Consider the following 11,565-nt stretch of genomic DNA (forward strand, 5'->3'; position numbering starts at 1 on the left):
AAGGTCAATTGGGAAGCATGTAAACAGTCGTATTAGTTTTTATTGAGCCATTTTCATTTACTATCTTGATTATTTTAGTAACTTTAGAGAAATTATCTTAATAAATGATGCTCTATCACTCTTATAACATGTAAAAAGTTAAAATTAAGTTTGAACCCGTATAAAATCGCATAAACCTGCAACCGCCCCACCCCACATTAGTTTTTAAAAAACTCTCTTCAAACCATCTCGCACAACCTTAAAAACGCCCCCGCCCCGCATCCGCCCCCATTGTCATCCCTATCCTTGTAGACAAAGAGAGGGTACAAACATTTTCCGTGGAAAAGATGTTCCGTCATGCCACCCCTTGTCTCCTTTCCTTTTTTTTCTTTCCGCTTTTATTCAATTTTGCTCCAATATTTTTAACTTCCACACCTTTTTATTGTCACACATCAAAATGCTATATTAAGCACAAAATAATATAGACCAATATGGATTGTGAAACAGTGGTGAGATTGTTTCGATCAGTAATAAGATGTCTCGGGTTTGAGTCCTGGATATGGAGAAAATCCAGTTGAAAGCGCCACCTCCCAATGAACTATGTAGTCAGTGGCAAAGTCAGAAATTTCGTTAAGGATGTCCAAGATTTAATATATATGTATGAAAAATAATTTTTGACCTATGCATTTCGTACAATTTTCTATATACATAATAGGGAAAAAGGACAAATATACCCCCGAACTATCGTAAATGGTATGCAGATACCCTCCGTCATACTTTTGGGACATTGCCGTCCAAAAACTAGAGCATATACACCCTTTATACTAACGGACATACACGTGTCATAATCTTATCCACCGATCGGCATTTATTAAATATTGGATCACAGATAAGATTGCGCCATGTGTCCCTATTGTAATGACTCGAAAGGTTATTTTTGGAAATTTTGAATATTCATTTAACTAAAGTAAATTAATTGACGGTTAATTATTAAATAACTAATTTTAGTTAATAATTATGGGTTAAGTTTTTTTTTTTTTTTTTAATACCATATACCACTTGACCTTTATAGGAAAATAAATTATTAAGGTTAGAGAGTTTTTGGTTCATAACTTAAGAAAAGAAAAGGAGACTTACCTGCGTATAGCGGCGACTGGCGTGGAAACCATCCACTGCACTTCACGATCAGGTAACATTTATAAAATCATTAATTATGCAATTGAAAATGTGTATTGAGGTCAAATGTAGTTATAAGTATTATTATCATTATAATAATGAGTGAAAAAGAGTAAGAAGGGAATCAAATTGCAAACTTGATTAATTATATGTATATTTATAAGTTACAGTGGATTAGAATTGGATTTCGTGCAATCCTGTGATCATTACGGCCAAATGTCATTTATGTAATCATAATAACTGTTAGTATTACTTAATGTTGGCTTTGAAGAGGAAAAAGTGGATTTGGAATAAGAAAATTGGTATATCTGTATAAAGTAATTTTGGAATTGAGAAACGATGGTGTGGCTAATGATAGGCAAATGGTGAATACTAGGAATAATGATTCAGTGGTTACAGTTGATTTAGGAGTTAGCGAACCAGTTTTGATATTTTCCAGATTTTTGTTTTTCCATAATTATCACATTATAAACTATATTTTTGATATATTGAGATAAATAATTAAATATTAGGGTTATTGCATTTTGTGAATATCCTTAGATTTATGATATTGGAGAAGTTGGGACTTAACCCTAGGCTTCAAATTTGGAAAAAATTTGAAAGAGTTTGACATGTTAATTGGCAACGAGATTTAAGAACTTGATTATAGATTTGGGATGAGTTTTTGGGTCTAGGTTAGACCTATAGTAACATGGGTGTTGTTAGTTTTGAAATCTTATTGTGGTTAATTATTTGACTAGATTGCTTTGGGTTGGAAGTTCAATAAAAAGGGAAGGCTCAAGTTCCGGAGTAATTGTTCGATTATTTGAGGCAAGTGAATTTCTAAACTCTTGTTAAGTGTATGAAATCGTGTATTTCCTTGTAATATGTGTTTGGGGGTAATGAGATTTGGTGATGGATTGACTTGTCCACATTGACTTATTCTAATGATGAAAAAGGGGTAATAAAAGGCAATGTGATCAATTGTTTGTGTGATGTGTTGAGAATGGTTTGAAAGGCTTGTTGAATCATTGTTGATGTTGTAGCATGATTGTGTTGTTGTGAATTGTGCAATGTTATGAAAATGGTCATCTCCTCATTATTTGTGTGAACATACATGCCATTTGCATTGTTCTGAGACATGGTTGTGACAAGTGTTATGTGCATTGAGAAAGAATAAGAAATTAAAGAAGATGTACCATTTCGTGGGACGTATCACGCGCCGCGATGGATACTATATTTCGAGGGACGTATCGCGCGCCGCGATGGTTACTATTATCGAGGGTCATATCGCTCGCCGCGATGAATGCATGGATAGATATGTCCCCCATGGGTCCCGGACTGAGAGACAATATGTGTGTATCATTAGGTCAGACATGCATCACTATACTTGACATTGCATTTCATTGCATTGCACTTCTTTATTATTGGTGAACTTGATCTTGTGTATTGCTGATCTTGTGAGTGCCTTTCTGTGGAACTTGTGACTGATGAATATTGAGCCTGTTGTTGAAGATATGCAATTGTTAGAGTGTTGTTGTTGAGGATATGAAACAGTTAGAGTGTTGTTGTCAAGGATATGAAATTGTTAGAGTGTTGTTGTTGAGCTATGTGCTTTGTAAACTATGAACTGTTAGGTTGGGCTGGTTCTATGCAGGTTGTAGTTGTGGAGGTTCGGTTGGGGTGGTAAAGAGTACTCGTATTCTATTCCCTTAGCTTGTGTTTAGGAGTTTACTTGCTGAGTACCGTGTGGTTTGGTACTCACCTCTTGCTTCTACAATTTTTTGTTGGTTACGAGCTTGGATTTTTGTGGTACTTGTCATTCTCTTCTTTTCCAAGGCTTCTTGTGGAGGTTTGTGAGATATATGCTTGTCATTTCAACGGACCTTCTTACTCCTATTTATGATCTTGTTCTATTCTAGAAACAATGTCATTTGAGACTTGTATATTTCTTTTGAATCAATTGTAATACTTTAGAGGCTTGTACACGTGACAACCAGATTTTGGGGGTATTTTTGAGTTGATTATGAAATTTCCGCATTTTATTGTAATGGTTGAGTTTTAGGCTGACTTGTCTTGGTGGGATAAGACGAGTGCCATCACGTCCATTTTAGGGTCATGACACCTATTTAGTCTTTCGTTAGAGAGAAGGGCATATTTGCTCTAGTTTTTGGATGGCAGGGGCACCAATGTCCCAAAAGTATCAGAGGGTATCTGCATACCATTTACGATAGTTCAAGGGCATATTTGTCCTTTTTCCCTACATAATATAATTTTTCAACGAAGGGTGTCCACTTGGCCACCTGGGCTATATGTGGCAACGCTGCTGCCTGTAGCACGTGATTTGAATTTAATTAGGGATCCAATATATATAGGCTTCAAACACTGAATGAAAAAAAAAAAACACAGAATAGTATAATTAGTACTCAAAAGATGTCGACAACAACACTAAAATATGAAACAAAAAACGACACACACATATATATAGGCTCACATCAGTAGCCATCCAATTGCTTACATTTTTATTGGAACAATTGACTAAGCCAATCAAATAAATTGACAAGCCTTGCTATAAATACTTGTTTTCACTTAATAGTTTTCACACACAAATCACTTGAAAGAAAATAGAAAGATCATTAATTACATCCAAAGTACAATTTTTATAAGAATATGGCAAAGTCATTTGTGAGCTACACAACCTTCCTTGCTCTCCTCTTATGCTTCATCCTCATTTCATCCAATGGTTTGTACTCAATTCTTAATCCATTTGTCATTTCAATATTTGTGACTATTCAGAATAATACGTTTTCAGTATATATTAATTCCAAAATAACTAAATATGAAATAGAATTTCCAGGATTCATCATAAATTAATTTTTGTTTACCTGGCCCAATCCTTTCGTGGTACATATATTGTTGGATATTTGCCTCGAGTTTCTTATCACAAATATAAAGTCTTCATATTTGGCTAGTTCTTTTCTTGTAGGAAAATGTTTAGGACTCTATAAATAGATGTTTGTTCCTTCTAACTTAATCGGCATTCACAATGTAGCCCTAGGGGCTTTGAGAGTTTTGTGTAGGGGGAGAAACTGTGAGACACAAGTGATAACGTATCACTTGTGTGAACCTCTTTATATTCTGAGTGAATTGTGTGAGGTTAATCTTTGTGTCCTATGATATATTTTTCGTTTGTCTTCTTACTTATGGTCTTTCGAGGTTTGCTTTGCTAGATTCCGCATGACACCTAATTATTTTCGATCCTAACAATTGTTGGTGTTATATACCACTCCCTTCAACGCGCAAAATAATGCACACCAATTATCATCAGCGTGCAGCACCTATTAAGTTAAATTGATAGAATGATCCAACATTTTACTAATATTAAAATGCTATACTAACATGTACACTATTATATAATGTTAATATTTTGAAGAGAAATTCATATATTTCAATTCTAACAAATGATTTTAACCAATTTTTTTTAATGATAATTAAGTTGTACTTGTTCCATGCAGAGATGCAAGCTGTTGAAGGCAAACTTTGCTATTGGAGGAGCCATGAATATCGTACTAGTTTTTGTTTGTTTAGTGAGATTTGTAACAAAAAGTGCAAAATAGAGGATTCAAGGGTGAGTGTGTTAGAAAAGGCTTTTTTCGTTATTGCTTTTGCTATCGCAAGTGCTAAGTCTAATGTATCAAATTATCATAAATAAATAAATGGTGTGTTATCTTGTGTGTGAAAGAATAAAAGTACTACTAGTTCATTTGAATTGTAGTGATTATGATGAGGAAATAATTCCAAATTATGTCTTAGTATGACATTGTACTATATCTTTGTGTGTGTCACGATCCAGACCATCGTAATTGACATCCACACTAACCCCCCGGTGGGAGAACCATTACTACAATCCAACTAAGCAGCCTTCACCAAAATACTACACATTTAAAGATACGGAAGCAAGTTTAAATGTCTAAGGAAGGAAAATTAGGGAGTTCCCATAAACTCCAACAAAAGTCTAACAACCAAATGCGGAAATAATGCCTAGAACCTGAAAGTCAATGTACCAAAACTCTAACAAGGAACCACAAGTCTAAGGAAATGGGTACAACCCAATTAAACATAGGAAAATCTGAAGTACTAGTCTAAGTCCGAAGATGTGGACATAAACAAAAGAGAACTCATGGCAGCCTGTCAGTAGCCGCCTGACGAAGATGCATTGTACTCAACAAAGAAAGAGCAAGTGCAGTATCAATACACAACCACAATGTACTGGTAGGATCACGCGGCTATCCCATTAAGTGAAACACATGCAAATAACCTCAATATTATAAAACAGGCATATACCGAACATATACAATACTAGTCTTCATTTCAAGAAAACATGTCAATTCCGCATTCTCAAAGAGTACACAAATATGCCAAGTCAATGGTCCTCTCATGGAACCCAAACCCAAACTGTTAGTATACCTGTACGTGGTACCCGATCCAAATTAGTGTGCCGGACGTGACACCCGATCCCATATATGCGCTGAAACGTGGCACCCGTTCCAAGTTAGTGTGTTGGAACATAACACCTGATCCATTCAACATACCACTATCACGATCACAATCACAATGTACATTCTCATAATCATACAATTAAGAGGTGATTCATGGCATATAGTTATTCGTTCATACTCATTTACATAGGGTGTGATCAATAATGCAACATTCGCATACATACATGCAATACAATGAAGCAATTACAAACATATATCACACAAACATGAAATCACAACCATCACCTACCTCGAACAAAGCTTGAATCCCCTAAGAAACTTGATTCTTCCCTTTTCGGGTTCTTTCCGCTTTGTAACACCTCGCAACTAGAAAGAACTAGAAGGAAGTTTAAAATCTGGAAAATTTGGTAAAGGTGTTAAAATGAGTTTTTGGTCAACTTCTAATGGCCATAATTCCTAGCTCAGGATGAGTTAGATGTGTTTCCAGATATGGTTGGAAAGACCTTGGGATGATCTTTCCAACGTCGCCAAGTTTGCACGATTCCAAGTTCGTATGAGTAAGTTATGCCCTTTGGAAGTAGGGCTGTTGGATTAAGGAAAGTCCAATCCGGATTTAGAGGGGTATTTTAGTCTTTTCCTTGCCCTATTATTTTAATCCATTTTTAGGAGTTTAATATGGGTCATATCAGATTTTAGTCAGTTTTAGAATTTGGAATTTCACGCTAGGGCTAAGGAGAAAGGAGAAGAGAAAAGAAGAAGGAGAAAAAGGGAAAATTCATCAAGATCGATCAAGAAAGTTGGTGTTTCGACAAGGATTTACATCTATCAGGTATGTGAGGCTCTCATAATGTTGGGATCATTCTTCACGTGCCAAGCATATTAATTTCAGTTTGGATTCGACCTAAAAGAGTTTGAATATTGATGATCTTGATATCTATTCTTGAATTCATATATTGTTCTTGAATTTGACTGAGTTGGGAAGTTTCTGAGTTCGTTACGTCGAATCATAAAGTCATTTCAAGTTAGGTTCTTAGGTATAATTGTTGGGTATCTGCAGCTAAAAGTAATTTGAGAAAAAGAATCGAGTTTGGGTGAATTAGGGTTGGAAAACGAAGAAGAAGATTTCGTCAAACGAAATCCCAGCACTGCCTCCGCGTCGCGGAGCTGGTTCCCAAATTTGGAAATTTATGTTTCGCGTCACGGAGCTGTCACGGAGCGTTCTGCCTAAAACGACATTTTCGAAACTAAATTTTAAAAGCTTCTCCGCGTCGCGGATCGGTCACGGACCGTTCTGTCTCAAAAGACGTTTTTGAAACCAAAAATTAAATATGTCTCCGCGTCGCGGACCTATCTTCAAATCTTTATTTTTGGTCTTTTCTCATGTTTAGCTATCTAAAATCATTCCTAAACAACATGAGATCTTTCCAAACCCAAATCTTAATCCTTGAATCCATAATTCAATTCAAGGATCAGTTAATAGTCAAGTTAAGATAAGTTCTTATAGTTTTCCAAGAGTCTTTCACAAATGTTTTAACTTTGTTTTAAGACTTAAGTTTTGAGTTCAGTAAAGATGTAAAGTTGAAGTTCTTTTCTTCAAAGAAGTATATGGGGACTATGTATTCCCAAAGAGATATAAAAATGTTTTCACATTTAAATAAGAACGGAAACTGAGATTTCCAAAGAGCTTTCGGGCTAGGTTTTAGAAAAGAGTAATAGCTTTCTAAATGAAGCAAGAAGGGAAACTGAGATTTCCAAGATAACCTTTGAGCTAAGTTTTTGAGCACTAATCTCAAATCACAGAATAAGTATGTTTTTAAAAAAAAACATAAGAGCTAGTATATTTTGGGAGTAGTATTGAGCACCGAATTGGGGGCGAGCATGAGTTCAGATAACTCACGTCTCCATAAAATCATGTAGCCACCATGGGTAGAAAATGGTCATACTTTTTAGATGAACCCTTTTCACAATAGACTAGTAGATCCACTTAGTAGTTCAGGTCTCTAGCCAGGTATAGGATGCGCTGGCAGCGTGAGGTAGATCGTTGTATCATCACTATAGCTCTTATGTGATGGTTGTCGGTTAGAGAAACTCCCACAAAAGTTATTGTATTTTTATATACATCAGTTTATTGTATTTTTACATACATTTCAGAGTTATGTTGTATCTTTGTATATACACAGAGTTGACATCATGTTTTTAAACAACTTTTCTTTATATTGCACTTGTTTTAAACTGCTTTATATTGAAATGAGTTCAGTTAAGTATTCATGAGTTAAGAAGAGCCAAGGTAAGTGTTTTTTTTCTAGATTTCCTTTCAAGCCTATGTTGTTTTAGCATTCCAACTCGCATACTCGTACATTCAATGTACTGGTGCTAGTTGGCCTGCATTGTCTTATGATGCAGACACAGGTAACTAGGATCGGCATTCCAGCGCACCGTTGATCCAATGAGCATTTCAGAGTTAGTCGGTGAACCTCATTGCATTCCGGAAGACTTATTTTCATTGTTTTCTAGTTAGTTCATTAGGATGTTGTGGGATTGTCCCAACATCCAGCTTAGTTGTTTTAGAGGCTTCATAGACAACCATATGTTAGTCCTTTGAGTCTTTTCATTATTATTTCTTATTGTTAAGACTTGGGTTGCCACTTTTGGCCAAGTTGAATGTTTAACCTTTAAACATTCTCAGTTATTTTATTATTCAGTTCAGTTAAGTGTTATTGATCATTATAAGTATGAATATTGTCTTCCGCTGAGTTAAGTAAGCCAGGCCAAGGGTTCGCTTGGGGCCAGCAATGGTCTTCGAGTGCTAGCCACGTCCGGAGTGTAGACTCGGGGTGTGAGACGCTTGTTCTTGGTATACAAACAATCAATATAGCGCGATGATCAATAAACAAGACCTAATTATCCGTATTATAATTAATATCAACCCTAGGTCAAACCATTGATCCCCATAACCAGATTAGGGTTTTTTCCACCATAATTCCCAGATCAAAACCCTTCCCCATCGATAATTACCCAAGAGACTAAGTTCTACGGATCGAAACATGGATTCGGGTGAGTAAAACCTTACCTTTACCCTTAAGAATGGTGGAAAACTATCAAGAAAACACATGGGGTCATCTCCTAGCTCTGAAAGTCGAAACTTGCAGAATAAAACGATTTTGGGGTTTATTTCCGACTTAATTCGCGACTGGCCCGCCACAACTGTCCTCACCCCGCTACAACGGCCCCACCCTGATGGCTTGCGCGGAGACAAAATGTCGTAATTAGAGTCTCAAACTCCCATTTCACAACACACCTTCATCCCATGACACTCAGAAAATACCCGTTCACGCTAATATCAGTTTCAGGAGTTCTACTCGCTCTAATTCAATTTCGTAAAGTCGCACGGGTTCCTTAACGTCTTAGCTATCTACTCATGTGATCAAATTCATTGTCAGGTCTCTCATTCGCTACCAGATCTTCCTAGAACTCACTGACTCCGATTTCGTCCAAATCTGGACTATGCTAGGAATTCTCAAGTTACTCTCAAAAAGTTTTCTGACCCAATTTCTTTCTCCAATGGCTTTTTTATAACGATGGGAACAAGTCGTTACAGTGTGTCAAGTGAAGTAATATATATATATATATATATATATATATATATATATATTAAATAAATTGTTCATTGTAATTTTGATTGAGTTGATTAATGGATATGTTATTATTAATCTGATGATGTTGTTGAAGAATTTTTATTTTCTTTAGCACTTAAATAGATCATGATTGGAGTAAGTAATACATATATTAGACGCTTAAAGTTATGTTCATCTCTTTAGTTTCGTCCAAAGATTATTATTCATGTTGAGATTGAAATAATCAGGGCGTCATGCACAAATTATTAATTTAAATCTTGAATATAATTATAAATCAGATGACAAAAAAATTATACTAAAAATAATAATAATTTAATATAATTTAATCAATTGACCTACATATGAGAAAACCAGGAATGACTCAATGCATTTAAAAATGAGGCATATGCCTTAGGCTCCAAAATCGAAGGGCCTAATCTTTTAGTAATAATTAAATTATTATAAGCCTTTTTTTTAAAAAAAAATATACTATATTTTTTAATTTATTTGTCGTTTTTTTTAGTTTGTTTCGAAACATTAAAGAATGTTTCTTTTTATGGATCAATTTTTAAATTTAACTTCCACATGATATGTTTAAGATCACAAGATTAAAAAATATTTCGGCATATATATCTTTGGTTTAAGACCATAAAAAAATAAAACTTTATTTATATAAAAAAAAAGAAATAACTTGAATCTCACATATAAAAAAAAAATTTAAAATTTAGGCGTCCAATTTATTTTTGGCTTTAAACCCCTAATTAGCTTGAGTCTCCGCTGGAGAAAACTATTACAAAAGAAAGATTAAAACCTATTGGGTGAAAAATTTCTCCCTAGATGACTCATTAAATGATTACATTGTGAAATTGTGTTCAGAGAAGAAAATGTCTTCTATTTACAGATTTCAAGACTTCCTTTCCAAGAAAATGTCTTTGTGTGCAATTCAAACATTTGAGATTTGTATCTAAGTTGTTAATTTTTTATAAACTTGGGAAAAGTTATATTTGAGGATATGAAACAATTTTTACTAAGTTTTCCCCACTTATTAAACTCCAAAGGAGTGTATCACTGTGTTATCTCACATAAAAGAGGTTTTTATGACAATTATATCATTTAAGAATTTTTAAGACTTAAAACGGGAAATACTTGATTTTTTAAGAACTTTTCATTGGCAAGCTCCCGTAGATATTTTGGGCGGCTCGTTGACTGAGTTTGGAGTTATGTTTCTAATGCACTTCATCTATTGATGAGTCCAGGTTATTCGACAGTTCTTCCGAGCTTCTACTTTTTTGCATTTACCACGTTGCAATGCATTACTTTGCTTGGTTGATCTGATCTTGACTGTCTTGTATTTGAGTGCTTCCTGATTGTTAAATTGTGTTTTTAGTAGTTGTTTTTCACTCCTTAACATTTTTAAATTGTAATGTTAGAACTATCTACTATGTCACACCCCGAGCCTACACCCTGGGCGTGGCCGACACTCGAAGACCATTGCTGGCCTCAACCGAACCCTTGGCCTGACTTACTTACTCAGCGGAAGACAACATTCATACTTAATACTCAATGAACTTAACTGAACTGAAAAATAAGATAACTGAGAATGTTAAAAAGTAAACATTCAACTTGGCCAAAAGTGGCAACCCAGGTCTTAACAATAAGAAATGATATTGAAAAGACTCAAAGAACTAACATCTGACTGTCTATCTATGAAGCCTCTAAACAACTGAGATGGATGTTGGGACAGACCCCACAACATCCTAATGAACTAAACTAGAAAGCAATGGAGTGGATCCTCCGGAATGCAAGGAGGCTCACCAACTGACTCTGAGTGCTGAACCTGATCAATGAGGCGCTGGATGCTGACCCTAGTTGCATGTGTCTGCATCATAATACGATGCAGGCCAATTGGCATTAGTACATTGAATGTACGAGTATGCGAGTTGGAATGCTAAAACAACATCGGCTAGAAAGAATCTGAGAGAAACTGAAGAACTTACCTGGCTCAACTCAACTCAACCTGACTGGACTCATTTCAATATAAAGCAATTTAAAAGCAAGTACACTATAAAGAAAAGTTGTTTGAAAATATGATATCAACTCTGTATGTATGCAAAGATACAATATAACTCTGAGATGTATGTAAAAATACAAATAAACTAATGTATATAAAAATACAATAACTTATGTGAGAGTTTCTCTAACCGACAACCATCACTTAAGAGCTATAGTGATGATACAACGATCTTCCTTACGCTGCCAGCGCATCCTATACCTGGCCAAAGGTATAGGACCTGAACTGCCTAATAGATCCACTAGTC

Source organism: Solanum verrucosum, unplaced genomic scaffold (assembly GCF_900185275.1).
Source record: "Solanum verrucosum unplaced genomic scaffold, falcon-dt-bn FXZP01000004.1, whole genome shotgun sequence".
NCBI lineage: Eukaryota > Viridiplantae > Streptophyta > Magnoliopsida > Solanales > Solanaceae > Solanum > Solanum verrucosum.